The following is a 13,845-nucleotide window of genomic DNA, read 5'->3' on the forward strand; positions in this document are numbered from 1 at the left end:
GCGTATATTAAAAGTGCGGATAGTTCACTTTATGCAAACGACGACAGAAAGTGGGCGGGGACGAGAGAGAAGAACGAATGGACGATAGAAGGAGGGCAGAAGAAAAAGTGTTTTACGAGAAATTATGAGGAACAACGCGACCGGGAATAATGTTGGATGAATAGAAAAAGAGAAATAAAAGGAAGAAAATAGTAAACGAAGCGGTACGCTTCGTCACCCTGTTAACTTAGCGCGAACATCGACTTATGATGACGTCGATGATTACTATGACGAAAAAGGAACCGAGCGTATATTTTCCGTCGATTTGGGCCGACGTTCCAAATTTTCTCTTTTCTTTTTCTTTCTCGACTAGATAAAAAGCTTTGAATTATTTATCTTTTTCCCGTGGATACACAGTTGCACAGTGCGAGATGCAAATGCATCTTCTTTTTTGCTATCCGTTTGAATGTTTAACGTCGAGCTATTGCCAAGCTTCGTTCGTGTTTGCGTTTGCGTTTGCGTTCGCGTTTGCGTTCGCGTTTGCGTTCGCGTCTGCGTCTGCGCTTATCGTTGCGGCCGAAGGAAGATAGAGAAAGACTCCACGACGATAAATCAGTAAATGAATAAATTGATCGATCTGTAGAATAATATCTACTAATACTTACATCGATGTTACTATATTTCAAATAATCGCTTATCTTTTTATTACCGATTACAAATATATCCGCGTCCTGTACACTCGCGTACAGCTTCCTGCCAAGCAAATAGAAAGATATTTCAAGACGGAGACATCCGTGAAACGTCGTCCGATATTCTAATTCAATATTTACCAGTGAATTCGGGGCTCTTTCTCCACCATCTACATTATTTGCAGAATTTCGAAGCACGCTCGATATACGTATAGGTATACTGTTTGCAATAATATTATATACATTAGCTATATATTATGCGACAACAATTTGCTTATTCTCTATCTCTTTGTCTCCGTTTAAAGTTGAGAAGAGAAGCGTTAACAATTAGAGCAGAATAAGTTAAATCGGTTTAACGAAACAATATAGCGAGCTTCGTGCGGTATTGTTTTGAAAGTTACCTATTACGTATTTCGAGCATAATTGGTGCAATGAAACGTTAGGATTAGAAATAGAAAGGAATACAAGAGGTAGTAACGTTAAGACCAGTGACAGAGCGATGCTAATGCCTCGTTGAATAGCCAAAGAATAAACGATCGGCTTGCGAGTACTAAAGAACGCAGGTGCGCGCGTACTTTGAATCACATCAACCTAAGCGGATATTGCATCAAAAGCCAGTCCTCTCTCTTATGAAAGCATTTAGTACTCCAACAACGTTGGCTTATTCTTAACAAGAAATAACGATCCACTTATAATAGGCCAAAGGATCAATCGATTAATATCCTTGAACGCGTATACTATTAACTCAAAATTATAAATGACATTAAAGTATTTTTACATTTTGCATTGATTAATTGAAAAGTCTATTGTTAGAAGTTTGGAGGTAAAGTTTTTAGTTGGACGTCTATCAATATAAAAGTATCTCTCTGACACATTGTACAAGTAAAAATACGATATAGAAGATATAGGAGAGACGAGCACACAATAGGACAGATAGGTACATTTGGTAGGTGGTCGTTACGCGTTCTCCAGTATAGCACTTCCGCGTCCGGCCAAGTCGAGAGCACGCCCCCGGGGCCACTTCTCTATCCGTAAGGTATCTAGACTAGAAGAATTTTCACAGAAACGACGCGCCACCTTAGACGCCTTTACCCTTTTTCCGTCTCTCTTTTTCTTTTTCTTTCTCTTTTTCTTTTTCTTTCTTGCCACTGCTCTTCCATCTCGTTACCCGTAACAGCAGCGGTAGCAGCAGCACCAGCACCAGCACCGTTAAACAAATACTTCAATAAAAAGGAAACGGCCGGCTGAACGTCCTCCTATTTCTCTTTCTTTCGTTCTACTTTTTCCGTTTCTACCACCGCAGAAAGGTTATTTCACTGAAGAGCATATTATTATCCTCTCCCTTCCAATGACTGCCTTTTCCTTTTACGTTCAAAAAGATATCAGTTTGCTTGCATGTAAGAGTCTATGCGTGTACTCTCGGAATAAAAGGAATCATTTTTCTCGCTAACTACGATTAAATGAAACTTTAATCGTATGCCACTGCTTTTACCACCGACTTACCGCCATTGCCCCGCCAACAAAACATTGTTCAACGTTTCTGCTTTACGCGCTGTCGACGCAAAATTTATATTCAAATGAAAAGCTTTGTGCGAGAGACGAGAGAAAGTAACAACACCAAAAGGAGGGAAAAGAGAAAGAAAGAGATCCATTAAAATGGAATTTAAAGAGTCAAACTTTGATCGCCTTATTACGCGTCGTACTTACAAAATACGACTGTAGGTAGGATACCGTCTACACCGTCTACATAATAAATAGAAAAATTGCTTCGAGTCTTTTGATTGCTTTGATTTTCATCATTACTTTTGTCTACTAAGATCGTGGTTTTGGATCTCTAAATATTTCCTATGCGTATATAGGAGAGCTGTATAGTTATACATTTCGATGCAATACATCAAATGCGCTGACCGAAAAGTCATCTTCGATTATACCGTGCGTGCCTATTCACCGAAATGGAACTCCCGCGATCGCTTTCAACAAGAATAGGATTTTGAAAATGACCAACGTCATGGGAGTGCCCATTGTGCTTCGATAACGCTTGTTTCTTCCTAAATAACCATGTAATATCGAGCGATCACTTTTATTTCCTTAGTTATCGAACAAATTCTCGGCACGAATTTCTATCCTAACCCTCTTTACGAGTAATTCCTAATTCCTAATATATTAATCGACGCTCGGAGACGGTATTATCTGTTCGGTCTTTACCAACCTCTTCTTCGATAAGTCCTTATAAGCCGGACCTTTCTCTCGCGAGCAAAGTACAATGTTTCGAAAACGTTTCGACAACGTTCTACACGCTCCAATGAAAGATTTATTCGAAGCGTGATAATTGTACTTAACTAACGAATTAAACTTGACGCTAAAAGTTGACGATAACTGCCAACGGACCATGAAAACTCACGCAAATTGTCATTTTCTTTCACAGAGATAAAATAGTTATTTATTATTAGCACGATTTTCACGATTTGTCCTGTTCGTCGGGCGTATTGCATACGCAGCTAATATTATTGACAATGCACTCGCGTACACAAAGAAGAAAAAGTAGAATAAACAACGATCCACGTAAACTCGTTCATGGCCCGTCATAAAATCATTTCTTTGGAATTAAAATCGTAAAATTTGATACACACGCCATCGAAATCGGCCCGTAAAATGTTGTAAACTACTACCCTCTCTCTCTCTCTCTCTCTCTCTCTCTCTCTCTCTCTCTCTCTCTCTCTCTCTCTCTGATACATAAAAGCGCTCTTGAGTTTTCTTTTTTTATTTTTGACGCCATTGATCTTTTGGTTTCGCTTTGGACTTCCTGCAAATTCCAATAAATTTGGTCGCGGCATTGAAACGATTACACTTGCAAAACAAAAATCGTATTCCTGTCGAATAGAAGAGACGTTTTGCTCATCTCTCGAATTTTGCGGAAAACAATAGAAATAGAAAGCGAGATATGACGCGGTGAACTCGTGACACGAACAGTCGCTTTTACGATCATCCTTCTTTTTACACCCGTAAATACGTCCAAATGAAATTTCTACTTTACACCGTTCCAACCTCTCATTATTGTACGTGTACGCGTTGCATCTCAAACATAAAGTGCATATAATATATCTACATATGTAGGATGAAATAGGTGCAATAAAATGCGCCACGCCATGTTGAAAAATTTTTCTTTACGTCTATTGTATACATTCTTGCCGCGTCAACTTGAACGTAACCGTTGGAAACATAAAGTATGCTTTCAAAAGACTACGTTCATTTTTATTTTCCAAAAAAAGAGGACAATAGTATTCTACGTTTCTACGTACGTATGGCTATCAGAGAGGAATCATTTTCAAACTTATAAAAGAACGTATCAGCGAGTAAATTTACCAGATAAAACACAAGCAGTATATAAGTGACTTTAATATACGTTATTATTGTAATTCATTATTAATCACACTCACGAGTACTTTGATTTGTTTGAAAAAAGAAATATCTTAGTGAATATTTGTGGGTGCGGTTATAAGGTATAAGCCGCTTAGCATTTGTCGAAGACAGAATGATAGACGGAGAAAGACATCCGGCAGCATTTTTCTTCCTATTTTTCCATCTTTTCTTCTTGAAAATGACTACCGCTTTCGAAAAGGCGTAACAATCGTCGAGGTTATTATCGAAAGATGGAAAAAGATAGAAAAGGAAAAGCGATTTTTCAACAATTTTCCGCGGCAATAGCGCGTCACCGTGTCCGGTCGAGATGAAGGCTTGGGAAAAGAGCTATGAGCGAGCTCAGAGACAAAGAAAAGCTAAAAAAGCAGATGTCTCTAGGGAGAGTAGAGAGAAATACGAATGGAACAAGAGAAAAGAAAAAGGTCGAGGGTGCGTCCGTTCTTCGGGATCAAAAGGGCGAAAGAAGATAGCAGCAGACGGAAGGGCGTAAAAGGGTCATGGAAGATTATTCCTTCAAAGTGGGGAGAGGATCAAGAAGAAATGGCATGGTCGAACTCGTAGTACGAACTCGTAGTACGAACTCGTAGTAGGAAATCCCCGCAGCAGTAGACAGTCCTTTTCTCTATCGGCAAGCCTTTTCTTTTCCACTTCGTATTCATCGCGCGATACGTTAATGCCCTCTGCACGAACAAGGACTTTTGCCTTGCGAAGTTTTCCCTGTGGGAAAGGAGCGAGCAAAAATACGAAAAAGTAACGAACGAAAGACGCGCCCTTGATAGAAATAAAAAACAAGCTTTGACCAAAATGACGAATCGGCACTACGGTAAATTACGGAAAATGCGAACCAGTAAGTAATGGGTAAATGTAAAAGGGGTAAGAAAAAAAAAAGCTAGATCCACAATGGACAGAAGCGCATATCTTGTCGGATATACAAAAGTGGAAAGAGTCGGAAGATTCTGTCGGAAGATTCTACGGTCGTCCCCCTATCTCTCGTCAAAGTTCGCTCTACAAAGCAACCTTCTACCTAGTTTTTGTTTCTTCTTTTTGCCGCCTTTCCTTATTTTCTACTCCGTCGCTTTTATCTTCAACGCATATCTAAATTTGAAGCTTAAAGCCGTCCTTATCTAATTTAGCGGTCTCCCTCTCGTTTGTCGATACACGAGGAACTAAAAAGAAAAAGGAGAGCAGGAGCTATGAGGTCGGAGACAAGAGGATCGTCGTTAGATAGTACCGTTGGGACACCTCTCTTGCATAAATTCCTCGTTTCTCCTCTCAGCTAAATCACTAGTGACTGACGCCTTCTTTATCCCGTTCCGTTCCCGTTCCCGTTCCCGTTCCCGTTCCTCTTCCAGTTTTCCACGGCAACAAAAATCCAACCAATGTAGCGCTTCTTTGGACATCAAAATATTACCCAACTACGATTTGTCAATTATACGCCTTGTGTCAAAGACGAGACATTTTTCAAAGTAATAACGAGAATTTATTTTTCATCGTAAACCTTATCCGAAAATGGACTCTGAACGAAAACACAAAGTTGAACATTGAAAAGAGTGACAAGAATGAAGAATCCGATTACAGTCTATCTACGGTTACGCTTCTTTGACTGCGGCTAAGCTCTTGATCCCACAGAGAGAAACCGAAAGAAGTTTTACAGCGTAATAGGACGATTGTACGCTTTCTCTTTCTCCCAACTATCCCACCAGTTAACCACTTATTTTCGTACAAACAATTTTGATACTATATCCTTTATCGAAATAATCGATAGAAAATAAGGATTCTTCGCAAATAGGATTTCGCTGGGTAGGCCGTTAAACGTACCAATTCTTCCAGCTATTCGTAAAGGTTTGTTAGCGTCGTTGCAAGCCTGAAAATGCTTTAATGAAATGTGTATAGAAGTCCAAGTTGGCGAACAAGTTGGCGAACAAGTTGGCGAACAAGTTGGCGAACAAGTTGGTGCATTTTGGTGCATTTACCAAAACGGTAAAATCTTGAATGCAAAAAGTAAGAAATATGAGTCGCGCCCTTTTTTAAGCAACTTTACGTTAGGAGAGTAAGATTCGCAATAAAAAGTGCAAAGTTAGAAACTCTCGTGTATTCTCGCGAATAAATCGATTACTTAGGAATCTGCTCCTGGACGGAATTTCATCTGTTCGCGCTTCTATTCTCTTTTTATCTCGACAAGGTTTTTCCACACCTAATTCAAAAAACATACGCGTTCTTATCGGAATACATACTTCACATACACTTTATATGCATAGCACGTATATCGGGCAAATCTATTTTCGTGTATCGATTTTCATATAGATGTTACGAAATATATACGTATACAGATGACATCGAGAATCGTGAAGGCCCGACGAAATTGGTCTCCAGGGAAGATGGTAAACTTTTGCCTCAACTTTAAATCTAAAATAGAGTTTGGTTACGTTTTGGTTTCAACATCGTTCGAAGGATATCACGAGAGAGCGGGCGAGATTTATAAAAAGGAAAAGTTTGCACGCGCTGTAAGATCCTTTACAATCTATAAACTCGTTCATCAAAGCCGCACGCTTTTATACGCGTCTTCGTCGTCGTCGTCGTCGTCGTCGTCGTAGAGCGAAAGTGGTGTGTGCTTCTCATCATCTCGCCAGAGTGGAGTCTGCGAAAAGGCGACAAAATTGCTCGCCTGCTCACCGACTAAAGTGCTACAGTATATATCGGATGTATATCGGATGTATATCGGATATATATCGGGTGTATATCGAATATATATCGGATCTTTTTCTAACTTACTCGGATCGAAATTGCAAACAGATTAAAAAGATGATTATGCGTCTCCATCGCCGATAAAAAATAACCATAGATGAAAATAGGAAGTTACTCGGTATCTTTCCAACGGGACATTCTCGCGCATATTTATAGGAATTGAAATGCAGCAAGAGGATTAAAGGATACCGAAATACAAATCGAATGAGTTTGAGCGCCTGTTGCATGCAGACCTGCGCGAATCGTACGGGGTGGTAAGGACCGAAAGGGTGGCGACGGAGTGGAAAAATGAAAATCGCTCGGTATCCTGTAAACTGGACAAAACAAAATTCGTAGAATATGGGCGTAAACGCGTACCACGCGAGACGACGATTTCAACGTGAAAGCGCATCCTGCATTGTTCCAAATAAAAAATCCAATAGAAATGTCTGATCGTCGTGTTAACGACGTACGTACTACATAGTACATAGTAGACGTACGTATCGAGCATAGAGTTCCAAAAGCACCGTTCAAAACGCAACAAATTTCAGCCTCGACGAAAAATATTGCTCTTTACTCTATTTTATTCCGCAAGGCAATACATATCCTCCATCTAATATATCTGCTATCTAGTTTTTTTCCACCGACCAATAGCAAAGAAACACGTGACAATTTTTCAAACATTTTCGTGACAGCTTTTTTTCCAGAAATACGCGTTAAATATTCATAAAGGAGAGAAAAATTGTAGGAAAATGCGAAACAACCTGAATGTAGTAAGGCTTGTTAAAATATTTAGTTGAAGTAAACTTCTTGTCAAAGCGTCAAAACATCTTGGCCGACGTTCGATTTGCTTCAAACTATTCGTCCAACTGTAATAATATCGATTAGTTAATGAAAGGTAGGTTCGCATAAGTGCGAACTCCAAATTTATTCTTCTATGCCTGCTGTCCACTCTATGAAATATATCCACTATTAGAATCAGTAGATACGACTCGAAAAGAGTCGAGCGAGTAATAAAACACGGAAATCCTAGCAATAAGGCGTTCGCTCGCAGAGGAAATGTTCGAAAATAAGAGTACGGTAAATTCATATGAGATTCGTATACGTCGATGCGGGGAATGAGATTCGATGAAATACGAGGTAGAAAAGTACAATTTACGTATGCACGCTTTTCATCGATTTCCATCACGGACGACAATAAAATAATAATATCTCGCGTATGTATTTATCGACATAAGATATTCTTTTGAAAGAAATACAAATGGGGGATGGTGAAAAAAGTATAATTTCCTATCGAAATGGGACAGCTATTGTTGCTAATAACGTCGAGTTTGTCGAAGCTCATTTTTAATTCTTTCCAAGTTTTCCCCAAAGAGACGACAACGAGACGACGAAAGTAATGAAAAAGCGGTGCTTCTAAAAAGATATCGAGAAGCGATGCGAAAAGAAGTAATACGCAACTTTTCAAAATAACTACATACATCTTTTTTCTGTTCTAGCTGACACTTTTCCGCGAGAGGGGGTTGACAAGTAGGTATATTAGAAAGGATGGCTATTAAAGTCCGTAGTAGGTGTTTCTTTTCGCAAAGAAAAGAACCACACCTCGAACGCGGCAAAATTTGCCTGACAGAGAAGTGTATATCACAGCATGGTATTATCAATGAAACGCGATCCCCTTTGTAATATTAGCACTAGCAACGGCGGCGGCGGCCAACGTTTCAAATCCTTCGCGTTACACTGGCGCATATTTCATTCGTCTCGACAGCTACCAATAATGGAATTACCAACGTTATAAATCAAGGGTCACTCTTCAAATTGAGCGTTAATTTATGCCTCCTAGAATAGAGCCTAAAAATAAGGGCGAAAGGCCAAAAAGACGACAGAGAGAAATCGATAAGGAAAGATTTTGTTGGAATAGAAACGCATGGTAAATTCGTCGTTCGTCGAGTATCGTCGAGTATCGTCGAGTATCGTCGAGGGTTGTTGCGCCGACAACTACAAACTACATATAGATAATATGGGCAACTAAGTATAGTACTCTAGCTACGTGTAGAGTATTCGTTCGCAAAGTGTTTTCCGCTTAGTATCTAGGAAGCGAAGGAGCTTTTTAACGAGCTTATCGTTGCTATCGGACGTTAATCAGTTTAGGAGGAGGCTCGCTAATCTTCAATTTACATGCGCTTCTGATTGCGTGTACGAGTTCAGTGGCGAGAAAGCGCTGTTCCAGGCTGGGATAAGGGTTGACAACCACTGCTTCCTTCCTTCGTAACTCCGGATTAGCGTCACTATCGAGGGTACTAAATGTCCGATCGCTATCGTCTGGCCCGCTCCGATAAGGGCCGAGAGCACGCACATCCTACACACCCGATTCTCCTGCTAATCACTATTTTAATCCGATCCGCGATAATGTCCGTGGTAATCGCGACGATAAATGGTCCGATAAGGGCCCCTACTCTTTTTATTTCCTTTTTCTTTCTTCCTAGAACAAGGAGACAACATGGACTCGTTACAACTAACTTGTAATCGTGACGCTACTTTGGCTATTTTGGCGCGGCCCAATATTTGCTAGGATCGAACGACGATGGATCACTGCTCCTAGTTGCTGCTCCACGAGGGAAAGAGAAAAGGGAGAAAGAAAAAAGGAAAAAGAAAAAAGGAAAAAAAAAAAAGAGGCGTCAGCACCTACGCCCGGATAATCGATCGCGGCGATATGGCGTAAAAAAGTGCAGGAACGGAACCCTGCCGGGATTTTCAGGATATTACCTTTTCATCCTATGGCAGCTCAGTTTCACGTTCGGTCACGAAGGCCCTGAATTTCCGGCCGGCTCGAAATGCCATTTTCCTCTACCCCTCCGGCAAACCCCGTCGTCCTATCGAACCCTCCCTCCATCTGCCCTTCCAACGTCGAAGACAATCCAGCAGTTTATTATAATTTATCGATGCTCGCCTCTATTTCCACGTTATACTCGCTTGGCCAACATTATTGCCAGCTGCTCCTGAATTTAACCGACCAAACAACAAATCACTCATCGTTATGCGCACTGACAGGGATCGTAATTATAATTAACAGTTTATCCGGTCTTTCGCGCCCTCCAAATGATACGACGAGCCGTGCACCAACCAGGGTACACGGTCAAATATCGCGCTCAAGGCTCGATACGTATTTCGGTGTTCACCGAAATACCGTGATAACACAAGATACAAGCTTCACAAGATAAGCTCGTTACGTTGAAACATAAATGAAATATCATAGTAGTAGGCGCCTTGCGCTCACCGCTAACAATTATTTTCATTTCCCAGGAAATTGTAGAAAACGTAGGTAGAATCGCGTAGCTTCGTCAACGAGTTTACAAGCCTAGCTACCTTTAATGTCGTCCAACTTATTTTTCGTGACCGATGGACGGACGCTTCTAATGCACGAATTCCACTTTGTCGGAAAGTAACAAATACCAGAGCGCAAACCGCTGACCACTCACTGACTGACCCACCCCCTTGCTAGGGGTGAGACCAAAGATATCTATATTTGACTGGACTGTGGAAGCGGTTAAATTCCCGCACACCTGCTTTGTTTACCGTCTCTCGGTTCCTCTTGTATTCTGCTTTTGTATACGCTTTCCAACATATTTTACTTGCTCTTACCGCTGCTTTAGCAAAAACGAGAGAGCCTTCGTCGAAGAAATCGAATCAGCCCAGGAATTCTAAATTCGACGTTGATTCCTCGATCGCGAATGTCACGTATTCATTACGTATTAATTATGTTAATTATCAATTGCAACGATATCGAGTGCTTTCAAAGAATTCTCCGTTATGTTTAAATGTACGAGACGAAATATATCCCCATTAAAATTATTCGCAACAGTGTAATACCGTTGTAACGATGAGTAATGAATACGACTAGCCGTCGGACGAAGCATTAATTATGGAGCTTAATCGGATAAAATTTCCATATCTATAAAATTTGATTATGCGCAGGAGAGAAAGAGAAAATACTATCATGCTTGGACCAACGATCGCTTAATTTCGATTGGTTGTTCATCAAAGCTAGATCTCTTCATTATACGGCTCATCGACTATAATACGTCTGTGGTCTGTGTAAAAGCGACTAATCGTCTCATATAATACAATCGCAATATCTCATAGAAAATAATGTATCGATATCGATGTGAGATGTAAACGTTCATTTATTTAATTTACAACAAATGTTTCCTTGCAAATGATCCATATTCATATACGAGATTTTCGTTTAACATCGATCAGATTCGTTTGCATTAAACGATGGTACAAGCATTTTGTACCATCCCTATGTACAATCCGATACTATCATAGCAAACATGCGACAATCTCTCCACCTCTCTCTCTCTCTCTCTCTCTCTCTCTCGCATGAAATGCAAATCGAATCTCTCCTTAACGCTACTTGTAATGCATTGCATTTACAGCCACAAGCTTTCCGAGCTTTCGTAGAAAGGAAATTTGAATCGCGTCACGATCTTCCCGTTACCGGCATTAAAATGTTCTCTAGATATCCGCGTATTTCTTTCTTCCCTCTTATGCGAACATATAACTTAGTGAAAGAAGGAAAGAAATAGGAAAGAGAAAAGTTAGCGGAACGTTCGGTACGAGAAACAATGATGAATTCAATTTGTACGCTCGACTAGTTTCCGATACTTCCGAGACTCGCCTGAGGAAGCCGAGGTGAAACACTGCTGCTGCGAAACATCGCTCTTATCCTTCGACAAACGTATTGTCGAAAACCACGGAAGCTATGGCTGGACGAACGTGTTACGAGACAGGGAGAGGGAGAGGGAGAGGGAGAGAGAGAGAAGCAGCACGCATTATTGGAGAACTTTCGACGCTTCGGGTAGCGTCCTTGAAACACGTCCCGCTTCGAAACTCCATACATTTCGGACAGGATTACGGAAGGAAGGATAAGTTTCCGGTCTTCTCGAACAATTGACACGTCCCGGTAATACGACTTCCCTTCTTCCTCTCGAGCGCTGGAGCGCGCATACACACCATCGTCCATCCCTTTCACTTCCATACACAGCTCTTCTCCGAAACACATCTCGAATACGAGCAGATACGACCTTCCAAACTGTCGTACCAAGTCCTGACTTTGTCGTCTAGTATCCGAACCTGTATATAAGTAATTCTCGGCTAGCGACACGAGACGCAATAGCAAGGACCACCGTGTTCTCGCTAGTTTTCTACCGAGAATAGAATGAACCAACCGTATATACATACACACTTTGTTCCATAGTTTACTTGAACAACAACTAGATCTACTATTTAAATATAATCCTTCAATCTGGAATCCCTTCTGATTTTTAGAGCTTTATTAGCTCTTCGGAAATTTGTACGTTTAAAAAGGATGGACGTTTCCCTTCGATTCGATATGATCGCAACTCGATGTAATTCTTTGGACGTAAACGATTCATCAAAAGTGATGGATCACGGTTAAAAGTCGAATGTTCGCGAGGATAATTCCGACAGCTTATGGGGCAATCATCCTTTCCTACGTCAATAGAGATAGACTTTGATATTTAACTTTACAAGTTCATTGTCCTAACTCAATATAGCGTGGGAAGTAGCGAATCTATCGATTCGATAGTTATATATACCTTAAATCATATTGCAACGCTGATAATCTCTCTCCCTTCCTCCCTCTCTTTCTTCTAAATGTAAACGGGCACAAGTGTCTCGTGTAATATTTATTTCGTATATCGATCCAGTCTGACCAAGAAGCGAGCCTCGCCAAACTATATTTATTTTAACCCAATCAGACCCGACGGGGTCACGATCGCTCGCTGTTTCCTATCGAGATTTAAAAGATGACCTTATTACCTTGAGAAGATCGATCGATACTATCAGTAAACTAAATTTACCGTGCAGCGATAGAGTTAATGAAGACCGATATTTTTAGTATCCACTTAAAAACGATCCATGCATACTATCCTTCGTTAGATTATACAAGTATCGAACCCGGAGGCGTCTATATCACAGGATTGATCCATTCATCTTTCCTCTCTCTCTCTCTCTCTCTCTCTCTCTCTCTCTCTCTCTCTCTCTCTCTACATTGGCCAGCTGTGGAGTCTCGTAAACGACCGTCTGCACCACGGAAGGAGTCTTCCGTGGTCTGTGGTCTACCATTTGGGAAACGCTGCTCTACGAGGCTTTACCGGTCGACTTTATGAAAGATAACCATTATTAATGCTGCACGCTGAACGTGAAATAAGATTTATAACTATATACTCTCACGACTCAAATAAATATATCTCGACTTTATAAGTACTTTCTTTCGCCAATTTTCATCCCATTTGGAAGATTCCGTTACAAAGTAGTTTATTGATATTAACGTAAACAGCAAAAATACAATTAATGAAATCTTGAAAAATAATATTGATAACGGAGGAAAAGTAGGGAACTTTCGAATTCGTTGCAAGGTCGAAGTTGGATCAAAAGTGATAAGACCTCGTCGAGTTGAACTCCGTCGGTGATGGCTATTCCGTGCGGACGTAGACGTGTTTGCAAGCCGGCTGATTTAAATAATTAATCGAATTAAAGTACGGCTCGCTTTGGTTCCGCTTGTGGAAGGTGTATACGAGCCTTCTCTCTCTCTCTCTCTCTCTCTCTCTCTCTCTCGCTCTCTCTCTCTCTCTCTTTCTCACTTTATCTAGCTCTCTCTCCAACACTAGCCGTACGGTAAAACTTGATAATTTAATTTCACCCGGCAAAGGAAGTTAATCCCGCCGTGACGATGGGGTAGCCGGTATGAGTGAAGGGTTTGCTAGGAAGGACGACTTTGGTTGGAAAGAGAAGGAGAATGTATCCGGTACTTTCGTCCTACCGACTGCCTCCTGGCAAGTAACTTTTGTTTGTTTTCTACGGACTCCAATTGAGGCGAGTTATGTTTAACATCGAACTAACGAAACCGAGCCAACCAATTTTCTTTCTCTTTCTCTTTCTCTCTCTCTCTTTTTATCTGTGTCACAAACCGAACGAGATTTAGATTGAAAAGGAAAGCATGCTGGAAGAA

The 13,845-nt window shown here is 40.7% G+C and overlaps 1 protein-coding gene across 4 annotated transcripts in view; it reads right to left on the reverse strand.

Annotated features, from left to right (window-relative positions):
• The window catches only part of LOC107071655 (agrin), a 141,154-nt gene that overhangs the window by 111,176 nt on the left and 16,133 nt on the right, over nt 1-13,845 (reverse strand). The window lies entirely within an intron of this gene.

Source organism: Polistes dominula, unplaced genomic scaffold (assembly GCF_049000335.1).
Source record: "Polistes dominula isolate Pdom_NZ unplaced genomic scaffold, Pdom_raw_medaka contig_373, whole genome shotgun sequence".
NCBI classification, from domain to species: Eukaryota; Metazoa; Arthropoda; class Insecta; order Hymenoptera; family Vespidae; genus Polistes; species Polistes dominula.